This window comes from Rattus norvegicus, chromosome 12 (genome assembly GCF_036323735.1).
Source record: "Rattus norvegicus strain BN/NHsdMcwi chromosome 12, GRCr8, whole genome shotgun sequence".
Classification (NCBI taxonomy): Eukaryota; Metazoa; Chordata; class Mammalia; order Rodentia; family Muridae; genus Rattus; species Rattus norvegicus.
The window spans coordinates 42,948,944-42,968,655 of NC_086030.1; the positions used below are offsets into that span (position 1 = coordinate 42,948,944).

At 48.8% G+C, this 19,712-nt stretch overlaps 1 long non-coding RNA gene across 1 annotated transcript; it reads right to left on the minus strand.

Annotated features, from left to right (window-relative positions):
- Positions 1 to 12,051: 12,051 nt before the first annotated feature.
- LOC134481335 (uncharacterized) lies at positions 12,052 to 15,668 on the minus strand. Its single transcript, XR_010056827.1, has 2 exons — positions 14,884 to 15,668; positions 12,052 to 12,256 (listed from the first exon to the last, which is right to left on the minus strand). It is a non-coding gene; the product is annotated as an uncharacterized LOC134481335 (long non-coding RNA).
- Between the last annotated feature and the right edge of the window lie 4,044 nt (positions 15,669 to 19,712).

Below are 19,712 nucleotides of genomic sequence, written 5' to 3' on the forward strand. Positions count from 1 at the left end.
ACCCTAGTTATTGATCTACGTCGCTGATTTCCCAGCTATGTCCTTTAGTGTTCCAAGAGACCCTCTGGAGTACATGTATGTATGGGTCCCACTATGCAGAACAGTAACAAGAGGCCAGAGAAGCTAAGCCACTTGCCTGAGTTCACATGAATGCTTCAGAGCCATATGGTTAGACTCTCTAGCATCCACTCCCCCATGCAAGCTGTCTGTACTCAGCTCCTGACTACATACGCCCCAGTCGGAACGTCACAGGCTCAAGAGACACTGGGGAAGGAATGGTTAATCAGAACGTAACTGGTTTTTCCGTGGGTCTGTGACAGAATAATTTGGGGTAAACAGATGTAGCCTGAGATGTATATTGAGTTCGACCCTGAAGTGGAAAAAGCTCCTTACTCGGGCAAACGAAGGGAGTGGTCAAAGTCTGAGACTGTCTGCTCCACGAGGCAGGGGCATTGCTTTGTTTACTGCAGTGCTGGCACAGGGTGCTGCTCACTAGATGCTCAGTGAAGAAACGAAGTGAACCACAGGAAACTCCGTGTGGGAAACACTTCAAAGTCAGTCCGCAACACCAGGATACCACATACAGGCTCAGGGACTCCAGCTGTCATGATCCAACCGTACTGGAGAACGTGGGAGGGGAGCCATCTTGGATGAGCAATTTGCAGAGATGCCCATCTCAGGATTAAGCTGGCACGCAGAGGCATCCAAATTCCCAGGCGGGTATCTTCCTGGGAACCTGTTAAGCTGTCAGAAGACCAGGCTCCCTCGTGGCTTTTCTTCCTCTTCAGGTGCAGGATTGGAGGGGCACCCAGCTGTTTCTGATCACAAACGCTTCGGTTGGGGAGATGGCAACAGATGAATGAGATGTGGAGGGTGGATGTGAGAAGATGCCCCACGATTTAGCTCAGTGGTAGAGCGCTTGCCTAGCAAGCGCAAGGTCCTGGGTTTGATCCCCAGCTCCGAAAAAAAAAAAAAAAAAGAAAAAAAAGAAAAAAGAAAAAGAAAGAGAAGATGCCCCACTTGCAGAGCAGTTGCTGGGGCTTCACGGAGACAGGGGAGTGGAATTTTATCTCTGCCAAATCCCCCAAGCTTAGAGAGAAGACTTCATTCTCTTTGCAGAATTTATTTTGCTAAGCCGGCCTTCTCCAGCCACACAACTCTATGACAATGATAATGAATTTCAGATGGTGTGGGGGGGTGGCGACGACCTCTCCTCCCCTTTATTTTAATGGAGGTGGGATTTACAACGTCCTTTTAAAATATAATCTACTCACTTGGTCACTGGTCTTTGAGAGGCCTTCCAGGGGAAGGAAGCTGTTTTCATGTTGGCGTTGGTGCATGGGCCTCTCTTGGCAGATCTTCTGTGGATGATGCAAAAGCCAAGACATGGATCTAAAACCCACACGCACCATTCTTCAACTCCAGTTCTCATGAGCACGATCCCTTCATACTTAAGGCCTTTGAGAATCCGGTCTCAATCGCATCGTGCCTAGCAGGACAACAATCAAACAACATACTTTAGTTTGAGTTGTGCTTTTGCCCAGAAGTGCACATGTGTTGCCTTTAAGATCATCGCCGAGCTGCAGGGATGTTACTGGGAAGCACGGTTGCACAGGTAGGTGTACTAGGTGTACAGGTAGATGAGGAGAGCTCTAAGTGGAGACTACAAGTCCATGTCGGAAAGAACAAAGGGAGTGAGGTTGTGATGTCAAGAAACACACATGTGAATCCATCATGTCAACTAACATGCAGGATATCATCAATCTAATATGTCCCCAACACACATGATGGCACAAGTCTATCCTGTCAGCTAACATACACGATATCATTAATCCGCCCTGTGAGCCAGCATACATGATGTCACCAATCCACCATGTCAGCTAACTAACATACATGATGCCATGAATCTACCATGTGAGTTAACATACAAGATGTCATGAATCCACCATGTCAGCTAACATACATGATGTCATGAATCTACCCTGTGAACTAACATATAGGATGTCATGAATCTACCATGTCAGCTAACATACATGATGTCATGAATCTACCCTGTGAACTAACATATAGGATGTTATGAATCCACCATGTCAGCTCACTAACATACATGATGCCATGAATCTACCCTGGGAGCTAACATACAAGATGTCATGAATCCACCATGTCAGCTAACATGTCATGAACGCATGATTCCACATGTCAGATAACATTCCATGATGTTATTTCAAAATGCTATGGCAACTGCCCTAGGTTATGCCCTAGGCAGACAATGCTAATTGATCAGGTAGACATTACTGATCACACACAATCAGCAGAAGGTACAATACAACCCACTTTGTTTCCTAAGTTTTCATCTATTTAAAAGAATCATACTTGAACACTAATTCTGTCACGTGGTACATCTCCAAATGCAGTGGGATTTGAGCATCCGGGCAGGAGCTGAGCCCGGATGTCTGTCCACCGGGTCTACTGTGCCTCTGAAAAGGGGCCACATCCTCTGAAGGAAGGACAGTAAAGCCCTAGGAAATGGCACCCTATCTCTCCTATTTTCTTCTTCTTGCAAAAAGAACAAAAACGAACACCAACCCGAACCAGCCAAGAGCTCATTAATACACTTGACCTTCAGAGGAAAATTAATTCCAACTTCACACCTACCGGCTGTGTTGCTCAGCTCTGTCAAAACGTTGGCATCATTAGAGTGAGGCTGACAAGGCTTTAGGGGACAAGGAGTCTGCCACCTCTCTCTGCTGCACTGAGTTAGTAGGAGCTGGCAGGAAACACAGAGCTGCCTGCCCTGTCAGTTTCCTACATGGAGCAAGCCTTCCTCTGTTGCCTCTGGATATCCGTGTCTCTGTCACTGGTCCATGAGTCTCACCAGGCTCACCATGCAGGCTACAGAGGGGCAGCCTTCCAGGTCCTGATGCTAGAGAGTTGACAGGCTGTGTGTATGTGTGTGTGTGTGTGTGTGTGTGTGTGTGTGTAGCCATGCTCTGCCTGGTGTTACCATCCATCCCAGTGACACAAGTATCTCCATTCTCATGTATATTAACCGCTTATAAATAGGAACAAATCCAGGTAGGCAAGCACATCTTTTGAAAACATTTTTACTAACATAAATTAGTTCTACATAATACTGGGCCTCATTGTGTTTTCCCATATTGTAATATATTTTGATCATATTTACCCCAACCCAATGCATATGCACATACATGCACACACATATACACACACTCACACATACACACAGACACACACAGATACAGACACATGCACACTCACACATACACCCACGTACATACACACTCATACATACACACAGACACACACAGGCAGACACATACAGATACACACACTCACACAGACACACACAGACAAGCACACAGATATACACACACGCACGCACACACACACATATATGCATACATGCATAACATTACCCTGCAGATCCCTTTCTTCTTCCCAGGTAACCTCCCTCTGCTTTCCTATGCTTTTCAGATCCAAGTGAGCTTCATTAGGAATGTTCACAGGACATGGATCTCAAGTTATTTACAGAATCACAGGCACATTCCTGATGGCTGTAGTATTGAGGAAAATGTTTCTTCTACCCTCAGCAATCTTATTAACTAACCACCAACAGATCCTCAGAGAAGGGGGCACTATCAGCTCCTTCTCCCTGCTAGAAGGTTTATGAGCCGAGTCACATGCGGGCCTTGTACACATGGCACAGCAGCTCTGGGTCAAAGGTTGACTAGCCATGTCATGCCCAGGAGCCAGTGTTCCACAGTCCTCTACCCAATCCTACACCCTGCAGTCTGTCCACCTCTCTTCTGAGATTTGGAGCAGTTGGTACAGAAGTGGCATATAGAGCTGAGCATCCATCCCAAAATCTCTCTCATCCCATGGGATGTGCACTCAGGTGTCTCATTAGTCTGGTTCTGGACCAAATTCACCTTCCTGAAAATCACCTGCTGTGTTAGGAAGAACCACCACTACCCCTAGAAAGTTCAGGGATTATCGTCTAAGACTTGAACTCAAAATCACAGAAAGCAATGGAAACATGTGGAAAATAGGAAGGTGATAGCTCACAGTTTCAGAGCAAGGGCAGAAGCAGAGGAGGAAAGGCTTGGTTGGGACCCACAGGGAATCCCATCTCCGCTCCTTGAGTTTGCCAGGAAGGCTCAGTGGGAGTAGTCTAGCTAGGCAGGCACAGGGATCTGAGTTTAAACCTCTAGAACCTGTGTAAAAAAGCCAGGCATAGCAGCTGTACCTAAAGTTTGCTAGTCAACCAGCCAGCCTGGCCAAGTCAGTTTAGTGAGAGACTCTGTCTCGAAAATAAGGTGGAGAATGACAGAGGAAGACACTCAATAGTGACTTTTGGCCTCCACAGCTGTGCACACGTGCGTGGGGGCGCACGTATGGTCAGACATACACCACATGCACAAAGATGACAGAAAAGGAGAAGGGAGGAAGAGGAGGCAGAGGAGGAGGAAAAGAAAGAGGAAGAGGAAGAAGCAGAAGAGGAAGAGGAAGAGGAGGAAGAAAAGGAGAAGGAGAGGAGGAGGATGAAGAGGAAGAAAAGGGGAAGAGGAAGAGGAGGAGGAAGAGGAGGAGGAAGAGGAAGAAAAGAAGTAGAAGCAGAAGCAGAAGCAGAAGAAGCAGAAGAAGCAGAAGCAGAAGAAGCAGAAGCAGAAGAAGCAGAAGAAGAAGCAGAAGAAGAAGCAGAAGCAGAAGAAGCAGAAGAAGCAGAAGCAGAAGAAGCAGAAGCAGAAGCAGAAGAAGCAGAAGAAGAGGAGGAGGAGGAGGAGGAGGAGGAGGAGGAGGAGGAGGAGGAGGAGGAGGAGGAGGAGGAGGAGGAGGAGGAGGAGGAGGGGATAAAAGTGAACAGAGGGCACTTAGCATCCTATGATAAACAGTGCCTCGAAAGCATCTTTCCTTCATTATACACTAACCTGCCAATCATATCTGCCCTCCACGCCCCCCTCCCTGCCCCTTCTCCAGGATAATGAGAAAAGAAAGGTCTTTACGCCCCTAAACAAAACCTCCAGAGTTCAGGGTCTGAGGAGAACTTGGTCTTGGTGTGGAAAAAGCTGGAAGGAACACGAAGAGGAGCTGGAGACTCTTATCTACCGGCCGTGGGGAGGAAGTTGCTGAACCCCTATCTCCACACCTGGGAGGTGACAAGGTCTTGTCCTGGGGAGCAAAGCCTAGAGATGCCAGGAACACGTGTGTCAGACGAAACACATGGGAACACGTGGGAACACATCGGAACATTGCAGTTCAGCTCAGCCGTGTTCGTTTTCATTTGTGGCTGGGGCTTGTGGGGAGGAGAGGAAGTCCTCTTTTTTTTATTTGCTATGGTTTTAGTTTGATTTTCACTGTATCGCTTTCTCTGAACGGGAAAGGCGGCCCCTCAGGTGAATGGCGAGGAACCCCAGATCAGGCCTGGCTTACATTCACTTAACTTTCTCATGTTTCCAGCTTTGGTTCCCATAACACAAGCTGTCTTGTTGTATAAAAAGTTCCCCCAGAATCCGGGTGGACCCTCCAACCATCCTGCTTCCTCTGCCTGGTGTGCGAGCCCCACAACTATAACAATCAAGAATTCCCTAAAGTGAGCGACCCCGGCACACAGAGACAGACAATAATAGCGTTCCTTCATTTCGCCCAGCGCTACCCGTCACCCCCCACCCCCACCCCCATCCCCCGCACCCACGCAGCGCCATAAAGCATTTGATTTAGGATATTCGATGCTGCCGGTGAGGAGAGCGTCATGTAAGATTTGCTTTGCGGCTTCAATCTTCTCACACTGTCATTAAAAATGATTTATTGGTGAGCCCAAGCCTCAGCAACACTGTAAATGGGATGGAGGTATTGGGAAGGGGCTGGAAGGGATCGGATTTCCAGGCAGCCTCCTGGGCTACCCGGAGTCTCGGAAGATGGAGGGTGGGAGCCTCCGGTGCAGTGTTCGGAGGTGAGGAACACGTGTTCCTGGCGGAGCTGGAAACAATGAGGCTTTGTTGGGCATAGCAACTGCCGGCTTCGGGATGTGCCTTCTGGGACACTTTGTAGGATGTCGGCTGACCCATTTCAAACTCGATTTGGAATGGGGTGCTGTCAGGTGTTTAATGGCATGGAGGCCTGATCCGTGTTTTACATTTGTTACGGGCCCGGTACACGAGAGAACAACCTAAGGAGGCCAGCCTGTTGCTGATCCCCCTGCCACAGAAGAAGAAACGGAAGTTCAGTGGAGGGCAGCACCTTGCTTACCACAGGGCACGGAGCCAGGGTTGTTTATTTTATTTTAAATATATTTTCTATTGACTCACTCATTTGCGTATGGATGTGGGCACTGCATGTGTGCAGAGTTAGGTGACAATTTGGGGAGCTGGTTCTTTCCTTCCATTATCTGAGTTCTGGGCACTGAGCTCAAGTCATCAGGCTTGACAACAAGTGCGGAGAGTGTGCTTCCTAGGCAGAACTCAGGGTCTCCCTCCTCCTCCTCCTCCTCCTCCTCCTCCTCCTCCTCCTCCTCATCCCCCTCCTCCTCCTCATCCCCTCCTCCTCGTCCCCCTCCTCCTCCCCCCTCCTCCCCCTCCTCCCTCTCCTCCTCCACCATCTCCCTCTCCTCCTCCTCTTTCACCACCTCCTCTTCCTCCCTCTCCTCCTCCATCTCCTCCTCCTCCTCCTCCTCCTCATCCCCCTCCTCCTCATCCCCCTCCTCCTTGTCCCCCTCCTCCTCCCCCCTCCTCCCCCTCCTCCTCCCCCCTCCTCCCCCTCCTCCCTCTCCTCCTCCACCATCTCCCTCTCCTCCTCTTTCACCACCTCCTCTTCCTCCCTCTCCTCCTCCATCTCCTCCTTCTCCTCCTCCTCCTCCTACTCCTCCTCATCCCCCTCCTCCTCGTCCCCCTCCTCCTCCCCCTCCTCCCCCTCCTCCCTCTCCTCCTCCACCATCTCCCTCTCCTCCTCCTCTTTCACCACCTCCTCTTCCTCCCTCTCCTCCTCCATCTCCTCCTCCTCCTCCTCATCCCCCTCCTCCTCGTCCCCCTCCTCCTCCCCCTCCTCCCTCTCCTCCCTCTCCTCCTCCACCATCTCCCTCTCCTCCTCCTCTTTCACCACCTCCTCTTCCTCCCTCTCCTCCTCCATCTCCTCCTTCTCCTCCTCCTCCTCCTACTCCTCCACCACCACCACCTCCACCTCCTCCCCCTCCTCCTCCCTCTCCTTCCTCTTTCCTCCCCTTCCCCCTTCCCCTCCCTCCCATGCTGGGAAGCTAACCCGTGGCAATATATGTACTAGGCAAGTTTTTCTATCACAGAGCTGCATCTCCAATCACTTGGAGTCAGGGTTTGAAACCAAATAACTGGGCTATAGAACTCATGTACTTAACTGACTCTCCATACCGAGTCACAACTAAGGGTTGAAGAGATAACTTGGGATAAAGTACTTGCCACACAGGCATGAGGACCCATGTTTGAGCCCCCAAACCCATGTAAAACACTGGGTGCTTTTAATCCCAGTGCTCGGGGGTTGAAGGTGAATGGACCCCTGACCAGCCAGCTAAGCCTGAAGAGGTCAACAAGAAGTCAGGGCTTGAAAGCAAAATAGATGGTAGCCAGGGAGTAACGTCTGAGGTACTCTGGCTTCCACACCCGCACCTACACATACATAGTGTAACACATACACACACATACACTAGCTGGACATGACGACATAACCTATAGTCCCAGCTCATAGGAAACTGAGGGAGTAGGACTCTGAGAGTTCCAGGCTATAGTTAGCAAGGCTGACCAGGGATATATAATGAAGTCTTGTCTCAAAAGGTAAAAATAATAAAGGGACAACGAAGTGTTCGTTTAGTCCTCTGTCCTCCCCCACATCCACCCCTCCTCTCTGCTGGGTGAAGTGACCACTGTCGGCCATGTACATGGAAGGCTTAGTGTCAGACCCCACCCCTTCCATAAGCCTGTATGGTTGAAGGTCTGCTTCATGCCATTTTACAAGACTCTGAAGTAGCCATGAAGAGAATGGAACTGAGCTAAACTGATCCCCAAACCCATCAGACTCCAATGCAAAATGACCAGAAAGGTGTTTGAGTCTGAGGGTGACAAACCACTGGCTCAGGGCCTTTTAGATGCATGAAAGGGCTTAGGTAGTATATAGTATGTGGCAGACACTTGAGGTCTGAGACCACTCTGAATGTGGACCCAGGACAGCTTCTTCTACTGTCGTTGTTACTATGGGAGGGTTGCTAGGAGGGGATTGTTACTAAGGAAACATTGCTACAATGTGACTTAGCAATTTTGCTTGATGGAATTCTCTTTGTGCCCAATGCTTCAGTTGTGATGGTTAAACAACTCCTCTCTGTGCCTCCCCATTTTGCAGGAGATAAAACTGAGGCCCGAGCTGAGCCCCAGCCATGGTGGCTCAGAGTTATGTGCTACATCCTGAGGGGTGCAATCAGAACAGATCACCCAACTCTGCAAATTGAGAGAGAATGTTTCACTCTTCATTGAGGAAGAATGAAACCTCCCCGGGGTGGAGAGGCAGTTGATTGAGTGTCCAGCTGTGAATAATTTTAATTAGTTATATTGGCTGGGTTTGGGAGCACTCACTACTCCTGGAGAGGAGATTGAAGACACAACAACCTTCAAATCCAGGACAGGCTCAAAATGAAGCCCATAAGTGGGTAACTTGGTTAGACTGAATGCTGAGTCTGTGATTGGGTGCATATGGTCTCAAAATGCTCACTCTGCCTCTCACTCCTGGGGAATCTGTGAATAGGGACATAGGCAGTGTGAGTCTTAGTTTTCCCATCTGTCAAAGATAAATGGTATAACCTCTAGGTATCTCCTCTCATGGGGATTCCATGGGGTCTTGTCCCCTGGAATTCAGTCAAGGTACCCCAGAAGCTGACGATGGTTACTCCTAACTGACCCCTCCCTCCCCAACACACACACACACACACACACACACACACACACACACACACTTTCCACAAATAAAACCGATGACAATGGACACTGGTCTTTTAGTCATCAGACCCGACCTGGCTACTGGGCATCAGTCTCCAGGATGGTGTCAATTGGCCCACAGAATGGAGAGCTGGTCTTTGATGTCGTCATTTCCCTTCTGCCCATATCCCCTCCATGCCGGATAAGAACAGCTTGAAGGCTATAGTGGATTCACTTATGGGAAGCTGGAGAGAGAGAGAAAGAGGGAGGGGGAAAGAAAGAAGGAATGAGGCAGGTAGAGAAGAAAGGTTGGAAGAGGGAAGGAGGTGAGAGGCAGAAGTGGGAAGAGAGGGAGGGAAGGAAGAAGGTGGAGGAGAAAGCCTGGTGACTTCTCACAGGTGTGGCACCCTGGGTGACATTTGCCAGCAATTGGCGCCTTGTAGGTTCAAGACACCTGGCGTAACTTGGCCACATTCACAATAAGTGAGCTTTAGCAACAACGAGAGTCTTAACAGATTAATCCTCGCCGAGTTCACGTGGTGGCCTTGTGGATCCTTGTCTGGTACTGTCACAGCTGTCATTCTTGAGAACATATCACGAGGTAGAGCCAGCTCTGTCTTACCCTGTGCTGTGTCTTGGAAAAGCCACTCAGAGAGACTGGAGAATATTTGCTGAATGAAGCAAGTCCCAGACCTGGCAACAGAGGACTATGTTGGAAAAAAAAGGGGAGGAGGAGAGAAACATTGAAACTAATTCATGATTAGGCACTGGAGACTCTGGCTGTGCCTTGTGTGTTACAAGTTCAGCGTTTGTATCAGTCACAAACCATGATATGGTTACATAAATACCGAACTTTCTGGTGTTTTGCTTTTCGCTGCATGGTGGGGCGACTTTTCAAATGTATTATTTTAATAACACAAGAACCTCCCTGGCAGCCTGATCTCTGTCCAGATTTCCATTGCAAAGAGGTTAGGGTGGATGCTGGCTTTCACAGTCCCCCCAAGTTCCCTGGAACCAATGCATATTACATCTGCTGACACTTGATTGGCCAAGGGCTATCACCTGCTATCCTGGCTACCCTTAATTGTCAACTTGACACAACCTAGAGTCATTTGAGACACCTTGGTTGAGGAATTACCTCCATTAGACTGCCCCATGGACATATCCGTGGGAGCATTTTTCTTGGTTGTTACTTAATGGAGGAGAGCCTAGCCCATTGTGGGTAGCGGCATCCCTAGGCAGCTGATCCTGAGCCATATAAGAAAGCTAGGTAGGCATAAGCCAGCAGTCAGCATTCTTCTATGGCTTCTGCTTTTGCTCCTGTCCTGATTTGCCTGTGATAGACTATATATAACCCGGAAGTGTAAGCCCCTTCCTCCTCAGGTTGCTTTGGGCCAGGCAAACTAGAGCACATTCTATTCCCAGTTGGAAGGGGATCAGAGAAGCACAATTCTGATTGGCTTCCTGGTTGGGAACACTTCTAGAAACATGTACCAAATAGTGTCAATGAAAAACACGGTTTTAAAATATCCTTTAATTAGTCATGTGTGTTTTATGTTCAATAATTTATGTAACTATAAGCATGTGGGTTCTCTACCCAGAACTGGGTGATCTCATATCAGGACTTGTTGGTTGACCTCAGAAGGGGCACTCACAAGACGGCTGCAGCCCTGCATGGTCTGCGCCATTCATTCTTGTTTGGTCTCTGGCTGCTGAGCTCCTATGAGGCCAAAGACCCCACACCCAGTTGAAGGAATTTCTTTTTGTTGTTTTAAATGATGTGTATGAGGGGGGGTGGAGGGTTGCACACATGAGTGCAGTACCTAAGGAGGCCAGATGAGGGTGTCAGATCCCGTGGAGCCACAGGGGATTGTGATTTGAACCGGCGCTAGGAACAGAACTCAGTTCCTTTGCAAGAGCAGCAAATACTCTTAAACACTCCAGCATCTCTCCAGATTCAAACTCCTGTCTGAGAATGATGGATGCTCTGTGCACTTAGGCTGCCTTGACTGGTACTGCTAACCCCAAGGTAAGAGACCCCAGCACCCTGTTTTACTGGGAGGTTAAAAAAAAAGAGGAAAACTTGGGTCAAAGTCCAGGTCAGTGAGAAGAAGGAAGGGGACCACATCTCAGCCAGAGCTTATAGAATGCCACGGGAGACACAAAACCACTTGCACATTTTGGTTCAACAAACCAGATGTTGAGCGTGTAAACTCAAATCTATTACCAAGAAGACAGAAGAAACACATTTAAATGGCTGTTTTCATGTCCAGCCAGCACAACATTGATGAAAATGGGAATTAGAGTCACTTGAAGGAAGATCTTTCACCAAGAAATGTCTTTGGTTACCCGGCTCAACGTCCTCATTTCGGTCCAACCGTGGAAGCACAGTAAAGTGTCCTCGGCAGCCTTTGAAAACCCACGTCTGAAAGCGAGGCTGTGAAATGGCCCCTGTCTCCTCCTGGGCCTTTAAAAAGCCATGTATTAATTTGTATGTCATATCATTTCACTGCATTCCAACTGCCGTGTACCATTTGCCTTTGGCGGGGGGTGGGTGGGGGGAGAGAATTCTCCAGAATGTCTGCCCGTGTGAGTGTTGCTGGTGTTTACTGCTATGTTTTGTTTTGTCCCAAGCATATTCTGCGCGCGCGCGTGCGTGCGTGCGTGCGTGCATGCGTGCGTGCATGTGTGTGTGTGTGTGTGTGTGTGATGCATTCAATGCTTTCTCCTTCGTCCCACCAATTCCCCAACATGTGCCGGGTTCAAATCCAGCAGCGCTCAGACATGTCCACGTGAGAAACCCCGACAAACCAGCATGGAGCCCTCTGTTGCTCCAGGACGGAAACACCAGGTGATCCTTCATCCTTTCTCTCCCCTTCCCCTCCACAGTTCGGGACCAAGGTGCCCCCCACCCCCACCCCCAGAAGCCTCCTCCTCAATCAGCCTGCTCAGTCATCAGTGGCAGCTGGGCCTGAGACGGAGGTGTGTTTTACATTTGAGATGAGTCTGCATCTGGGACTCAGTTGATTGGAAAGTCCCCTGTTTCCGATCCAAAATCACAAAACAAAACGAAAGAATGGGAAAAGAAGAGGATTTTCGTCCCTTTCTTTTCGTGTGGATTTTTTTTTCGTTTTAATTCTGTTCAACTTAGCTCGCAAGGAAAAGAGAAAGTAGTGGTGTGCGTTGGCTCTGCTTGGTGCTCGCCTTCTCTTGCGGGGTGCGGGCGGCGGGCCTCCCCGCTGAGGCTGATTGGATTATTGCGGATGGAGAGGCTGGACTCTTCCTCTGGGTCTGTTACTTTGGGATTCCTGCCCAGGAAAAAATCGGAGCTGGATGAACGAAGAGACTGCTGAAACCACAAAGAAATTAAACCAGCACGCAGTGCCGGCCGGAGCCCCGGTTTGGCTGGCTTACATTTCCAGGCTAAATGTCTGGAACTCTATCTTCAACCGAAGAGAGGCTTTGAAGACATTTGGGCTAAGAAAATGTGCAGTGAGGAAGGAGGATGTGGTTGGTTGGTTGGTTGGTTGGTTGGTTGGTTGGTTGGTTGGTTGAGAGCTCAGCTGCCTGGCTCAAGGCTCTGGGCTTTCTTAGAGGTTATGCTTACAACCAGGTATAGCCGCACAGGCTGTAACCCCAGCACTGAAAGACTGAGACAGGGAGATCAGAAGTTCAAAGCTATCCTCATCTACATAATGAGTTTAAGGGCATCTTGGGCTGGGGGGGAGAGAGGGAGGAGGAGAGAGGAAGGGGAGGGGGAGAGAGGAAGGGAGGGAGAGAGAAAGAGGGGGAGAGAGGAAGGGGAGGGGGAGAGAGGAAGGGGAGGGAGAGAGGGGGGTACAATGAATCTGATACCTAATTAACATAAGCCAAATTAAAAAAACATTCCATTATTTACAACTCAGATTTCTATGGGAATTACTCAGGAGGCAGAGGCAGGTGGATTTCTATGAGTTCCAGTCCAGCCTGGGCTACCTTCTTTCATATATATTTCTCCCCCAAAATGAGAAATACATATATTTTTAATTCAGTTTTCTAAGTAGTAAGCTCTCAGAATTTTTATTATTTCTAAAACCCATCAAATGTTTAAAATGAAACTTTGGGGAACATTTTTTTATTTTATCCTACTTTTGAGGTGGGGCTTACTAAGTAGCCCAGGCTGGCTTCGAACTCTTGCTATGTAGCCCAGGCTGGTCTTAAACTTGCAGGCTTCCCGCCTTGGCCTCCTTAGTGCTGGGACGGCCAGGCATTGCCACCGTACCCAGTGACCCACAGTGTTTGTTATCCTTTTCAGAAAGATTCACGTCTAGATCAGAGGTATTCTTTAAAAATCCAACAGTTGAGTTGACCATCTGATTTCTAAAGACACATTTCACTATAAATCATTCAAATTTTGTGTTAAAAAACAAAAAACAAAAAAACCTGTTCTCAAAATTATCACTCAGAGCTTCCGGGATGGCTTTCTACGCTGCCTTTAACAATAATGCTTTAGGTTTTTCTTCTAATTCCTTTGTATTTTTTTTTTAATGTCCGCTGGCCTTTTATTTGCACATATATCTGTGTGAGGGCATCAGATCCCCTGGAACTGGAGGTATAGACAGGTGTGAGCCACCATGTGGTTGACTGGGATTTGAACTCGGGACCTCTGGAAGAACAGCCAGTGCTCTTAACCTCTGAGCCACCTCTCCAGCTCTGACAGTTGTTCTTTAAGATCCTGGGTTGCTGAGCCCCTAGCAGCCCCCAACAAGATCTAAGTCCAAGACACCACCACCACCACCAGGGTTGTTAAATATCACCTATAACGGCAGCATATACCTTGCAGAGACCCCCTCAAGGGTTAAGCAAGGTAAGATACCATGGGGTGTTTGATGCCCCCCCCTTTAACAGATTATTTTGGAACGGGGACCAGAAATAAGCAGGATGATATCAAATTACTGAGGACAGTGGAATTCCTGGAACTCAATAAATACCAGAGACTTTTTATTCAGAGGCCAGAAAAATCACCCACCTGCACATTCTTGGGTCTCAGTAACAGCAAGCGAGTCTTGTGTCCACCAAAGCAAGTCTTCGATTGGAAAGTTAAATCACCACGTTCAAAACCCTCCCCAAGAGAATCAGATTTGACCTTTGTGTCAGAATCAAAATTTCCAACCAAGTTAGCTCAGGGGCAGTCAGCCAGGCCTGGCTCTCTGAGGACCCCTGTTTTAGGCAACACCCATCAAGGGCCTCGTGGGTTTGGGGCCCAGTACTGAGCTCTGACTCAGTACCATTGTGCAGATAAGAATACCGAGGTCCAACAAGCCACTGACTGGTTAGCCAGGGGTCAGAGGCTGGTGCCACCTGTCTGTCTCCCTTGATGCCTACCCACCTTATATTTTGAAGCAGGCTCTCTCACCTGAACCCAGAGCTCAAATACTGGGCTAGTCTAGCCAGCAAGCTTGCTCTGGGGATCCCCTGTCTCTGTGTCCCTGTGTGACTGGATTACAGGTAGGTTCTCACATTCTGACATTTATAGTAGGTGCTGGGATCTGAACTCTAGTCCTCACATTTCCTTTCTCCATGCAGCCATCCCCACGGCCCTCAAGGCAGTGACAATTTTAAGTTTACATTCATTTACTTATACGGTGGGTGTGTGTGTGTGTGTGTGTGTGTGTGTGTGTGTGTCGGGGGTGGGTGAAGCCTATGCATGCCATGGCACTTGTGTAGAGGTCTGAGAACAAGTTATGGGTGTGTCCGTTCACTCCTTCACCACGTGGGTCCCAGGGATCAAACTAAGATGGTCAGGCTTTGTAGTAAGCTCCTTGACTTCCTGAGCCATCCTGTTGGTCCTCGATATACTTTTGACCCATGATAGTTTCAGCTTATAACGGAGTCAGCAGAATTCAGTCCCACCACAAGAGAAGCATGGAGCCACCCAGCAGCCAGGGTAGCTTACCCCATTCAGTGCTTAGTTAGCATCGTGTGGGCTGGAGTCCTTTTAATTTAGCCAACAGGAATGAATTCGAGTTTACTTCTAAGAAATGAAACCTTTGAGTTGATGCTTATGGAGTCACCTACAACTGGTGAGTCATACAGAATCCTTTGTCTTTCACCCAGGATTCCAGCTCCGCCCCAACAGCTCCGCCCCCACAGCTCCGCCCCCAACCCCACCACTGAGTTAGCACCTCACAAAACAAGTGCAGCTCACACACAGAGAGCCTGTTTTTAGAGTAAAACTTCGGTGGGGAGTTTGGGGGGTGGGTGCCGATGGTGTCCTGAGGACCTGAGTTCAAGTCCATAGTACCCAAGGAGAAAAAGCCAGACATGGATACATGTGCCTGCAACCCAGGCTCTGGGAGCTTGAGGGTGGAGATGACGGATCGCTGGGGCTTGCAGTGTGGGAGTGCAGTGTGGCACCAGGTTCAGTAAGAGACCGTGACACAAGGGAATAAGGTGGAGTATAGAAGAAGACACACACACACACACACACACACACACACACACACACACACACATCAGTCAACCGATGAATCAATCAATATGAGTTCTGAACGGCTACTTATGCACAAGAATACAAGCTAAAGTTTGTTAAAGGAAGCCGTGGAATAACTGTGTCCCATCTGCCGCCCCATTCCGGATCTGATTTGAGGGCTCCCCTGTCCATCATTTATCAGATGTTTTAAAGACGCTTTAAGTCTCCCCTTCTGCCTGTGATGCTGCGCTGCCGGCTGGCTTTGAGTACTGTCCTCTGAGGAGGGTTTCCCTAGAAAGAGATGTCACACTGTGTTTGAGTAGATTGAGTACACAGCATTTTCAGTTAGAGGAATAGAGTAGGCATAAGCCTAGAACAAGGGTGTGCCTTCTTCCAGAAAGAGACAGGAAGAAGGTCAGGGGAACAGACGAGTGGCCAGGCGGAGCGCAATTCCGAGTCCGCTCCCTAAAGAACCCCTCATCCTACTCATCCCTCTGGCTCATCCCTGCATGTCTCGAGCCACCCTCTGGCTTGACAAGACCACCTCAGGTCTGTCCCTCCGTCCATAGACATGTCCCATAGACTTCTGGCTTCCCTAGGCCAGGGCCATTTCTGGGCTTCCTTTGTGGACACAGAGGAACCAAAGGAACCTTATTGGACAGCCGTCCTCAGACTTCCCTAATTTACTAAAGACAAAGGCAGAAAATGAACCTGATGTTTTGATCTCCCTGCTTCCTAAGAATCTCTCCAAACTTTTAATCCTGCTTGAGTTTCAAGCTCTCTTTCTCTCTCCCGTTCCTTTTTCCTCTACTTAAACCAATCTTAGAAAGCTGTAAATGGCCTCTGACGCTATATAAACTACCCTGTAAACCCGGGTTTTATAGGTTTAATTGCCCCCTTTATAGCACTCTGTGCCTGGGTCCCAAAACACTTCACTCTCATAGGACAAGTTCATTCACAGCAAGAGTCCGGGCCACCCCGAAATGGGGATTTTGAACTCCAGGAACCCGTGAGGCACCTGGCCTGAGCGATTTCTTTCTTCTCAGGAAGCTCCTAGCCGCACAGGCCACAAAAGAAGGTTCATTTCACAAAGTCAAAGGAGCCACGTTTAACAATGACCTTAAACTTTCAAGGCTCTGGGTCACTTCTGATTTGAAAGAGCTACAAAAAAAAAAAAAAAAAAAAAAAAAAAAAAAAAAAAAGAGGACAGAGGGACAAAACCACAAGACTTAAAAATGTTTGTTTATGTTTGCATTCAGTAAAAGAACTTGTGTGTGCTCATGTGTGTGTGTGTGTGTGCACGTGCCTGTGTGCAAATTTGTGCCTGTGCGTGCGAGCACAGCCTTCTGTGTTTGTGCTGAGGTCAGAGGACAGCTTGCAACAGTTGGTCTCTCATCCTGTGAATCCTGGGGATTCCGTCTCGGTGGCAAGCTTCCTTATCCACAGAGCCATCCCATCTGCCTCCTGTTTACTTATTGACCCATCTTTTAACACAGAATCTCACTGTCCACTCCAGGCTTGCTTGAGACTCACTGGGTAAGCCAGGCTGGCTTCAAATTTACAGCAATCCCACTGCCTCAGCCACCCAAGTCCTGGAATGATTATTACATCTCATTTCTACTTAATTTTAAAAATAAAATTGTATTCAGACCAGGGCCATGAGACACCAAGCTGAGGTCTACAAGAGCAGGCTCCATTTTGTCTTTATGGAAACTGCCCAGGGTTTCCTTATCAAGGGCTTGGTACGTTTTTGTAATTTTAAAACCACTGTACAGTAGGAGATCATTTGTGCTGCTCATGGAAAGTTCTTCTGCACCAGCTTAAATTTGAAGCTAGGGGAATATTTCTCCTGCCTCACCCTCATCCTGGCCTTATCACACAGCAAGGAACCCCTCCGGCAATCCATTCCTACAGCTGACTTCCAAGGTGATTAGGAATCTCACCCAGGAGGCTGCAGCTCCATCCAGGGGTCCTCATAACCACATTGTGAGGTAGCAGATTGGGGCAAATATTCTTGATATGTCTCAGCAGCTCAGGATAGAGAGGGGGCAGTTTCCCTAAACTGCCTTAGGGGTCCTCTGTGTGGGCTCCGGAGTCGCCAACCTACACCACTTCTTTACCACACTGCTTTCTTATATCTTAGAGTTCTCAACCCTGCTCAGTTCTAGGTCTCCCTCTCATATATTCAGCATTCATCCATCCATTTATCCATTCATCCATCCATCCATCCATCCATCCACCCACCCACCCATCCACCTATCTTATTCATTCATCCATCTTTCTACTCACCCACCCACCCACCTGCCCATGCATTCACCAATGTATACATCCATCCATTCATCCATCCACCCATGCATCCATCCATTCACCCACCCACCCGCCCATGCATTCAGCCACACCCATCCATTTATTCATCTACCCATCCATCCATTCACCCAGGCATTCATGCATCCACCAATATATACATCCATCCACCAACCCACCCATCTATCTATACACTCTCCACCTCACTCATCCACTCACCCATCCCCCCACCCACTCATCCATCAGCCTACCCGTTCATCTGCCCGTCCACCCATCCGCCCACCCACAAGTCCCTATGTTTATACAACAGGACTTTCGGAAAGAGACCCTACTGTTTGCTAAGTGTTTCTCTCAATGTCAAACATAGCAACAAGGAAAACAATGATGAAAACCTATGTCCTTGCAGGGCGTGGCAGTGCACAGGCCGTGATGGTGCACACCTTTAATCCCACACTCAGAAGGTGGAGGCAAGTGGAATCTCTGTGGGCTCTGGGCCAGCTTTGTTTGTATGCTAAAAGTTCTAGTCCAGCCAAGACTGCAGATTGAGAGTATCTTTAAAAAAAATGGGGAGGAAGGGGGCTCTCCTAGGGGTAGGGGCAACACTTCCATAGACTTGTTGCATAAGGACTGGAGTTCTGGTTCCTGGAACTTCCTCCTGCTCCCATGAACAATCTGGGTGTGTGTCACTGCCCACCAGTGATGGCAGCACTTGGAGGTAGAGATAGGGTCCGAATGCAAGTGGTCAGGTTAGACTGGAGGAATCAATTAGCTTCAGGCTCAGTAATAAAAGAGAGGGTGATTGAGGAAGACTCCAGACCTTTAGCAAAAAAGTAAGCACTGTAAGGAGCTTCTTGAATTAGTGAGCTCCCCCAGCCACCACAAGTGCATGAGGAGACAGCTGGTGCAAGGTCCTGGGCTTGGCTGCGCCTGACGCCTCCCTGATGTCTGGGATGAGAGACCCAGGTGAGCCAGAGCATTAGTCCTCGTGTGGGGATTGGGACACTGGGCTATGTGGAGGATGTGACAGGCAAGAGGAATCTTGCATTTTAAGGAACTCCCTTTAGGCACTATGTAGAGAACAGACTTCAGGGGCTGAGGAGAGCAGAAGGCAGGCCATTGAGGGGTCACCACCATCTTCCATTAAAACAAGAAGGCCAAAGCAAAACTGGTGACAGGCTCTGACTTTTCCACACTGTTCTGATTGTGGGAAGATATGTTCATAGTCTTGGTGCCTGGGGAAATGGTCACTGGGTCCCCTGGGAAGCCAGCTTCCTTGAGGCTATCACATCCCCTACCTCAAAGTCTTGCTGAGCAATGACATCTCTTGAGAAGAGACGCTTCAGACATTGACTCTCGACTCACTTTTCCTGAGAATTAAACGGCAGCGAGTCTGCCATAAGTAACAGGGCGCGTTCCTTTCCAAAGTCTGCTTGTGCTGACCTTGGCTGACAGGGGGGAATCCTGGAGGGAGTGGAGAACTCAAAGGGGAAAACCTTGAAGGAGATTCCTCAACACGTACAATGGCAAGGCTGCTTTTCATTGACTTTGCGCAGTCTCTGTTCTACCTGTGGGTGGGGGCCAGAAGCCTTGGTCCCCGAGTAGCTGTGGGTCTGTCCTCTGTCCTGCCTGACATTCTCACATGCAATGGTGCAGCCACCCAGGGCTGTCCTTCACAAGCTTGGAGCACCGTGGGTACTGATTGATATTTGCTAACTGAGAAAGCAACTTCCAACCCTCCTTCTGCTCTCCTGCCTGAACTGAGCTGCAACAGCGGCTTCCAAATGTGGAAGAGAAGCCACGCGATTTCAAAGGGCTTCTGGCATTCTGCTGCGGTCCTGAGATACCATCTGGGGCCCAGTTAGGGAGGACACAGTACACTGGAGTAAGGCCAAGGCCTGGGGGCTCCACGGCTCCTGCGTGCGAGATGAGACGCATTCTTAGTGACCACTGAGCCAAGGAAATGGAGACCAGTCTTTTCATCTTGGCCGGGAGATCCGAATCTCCGACAA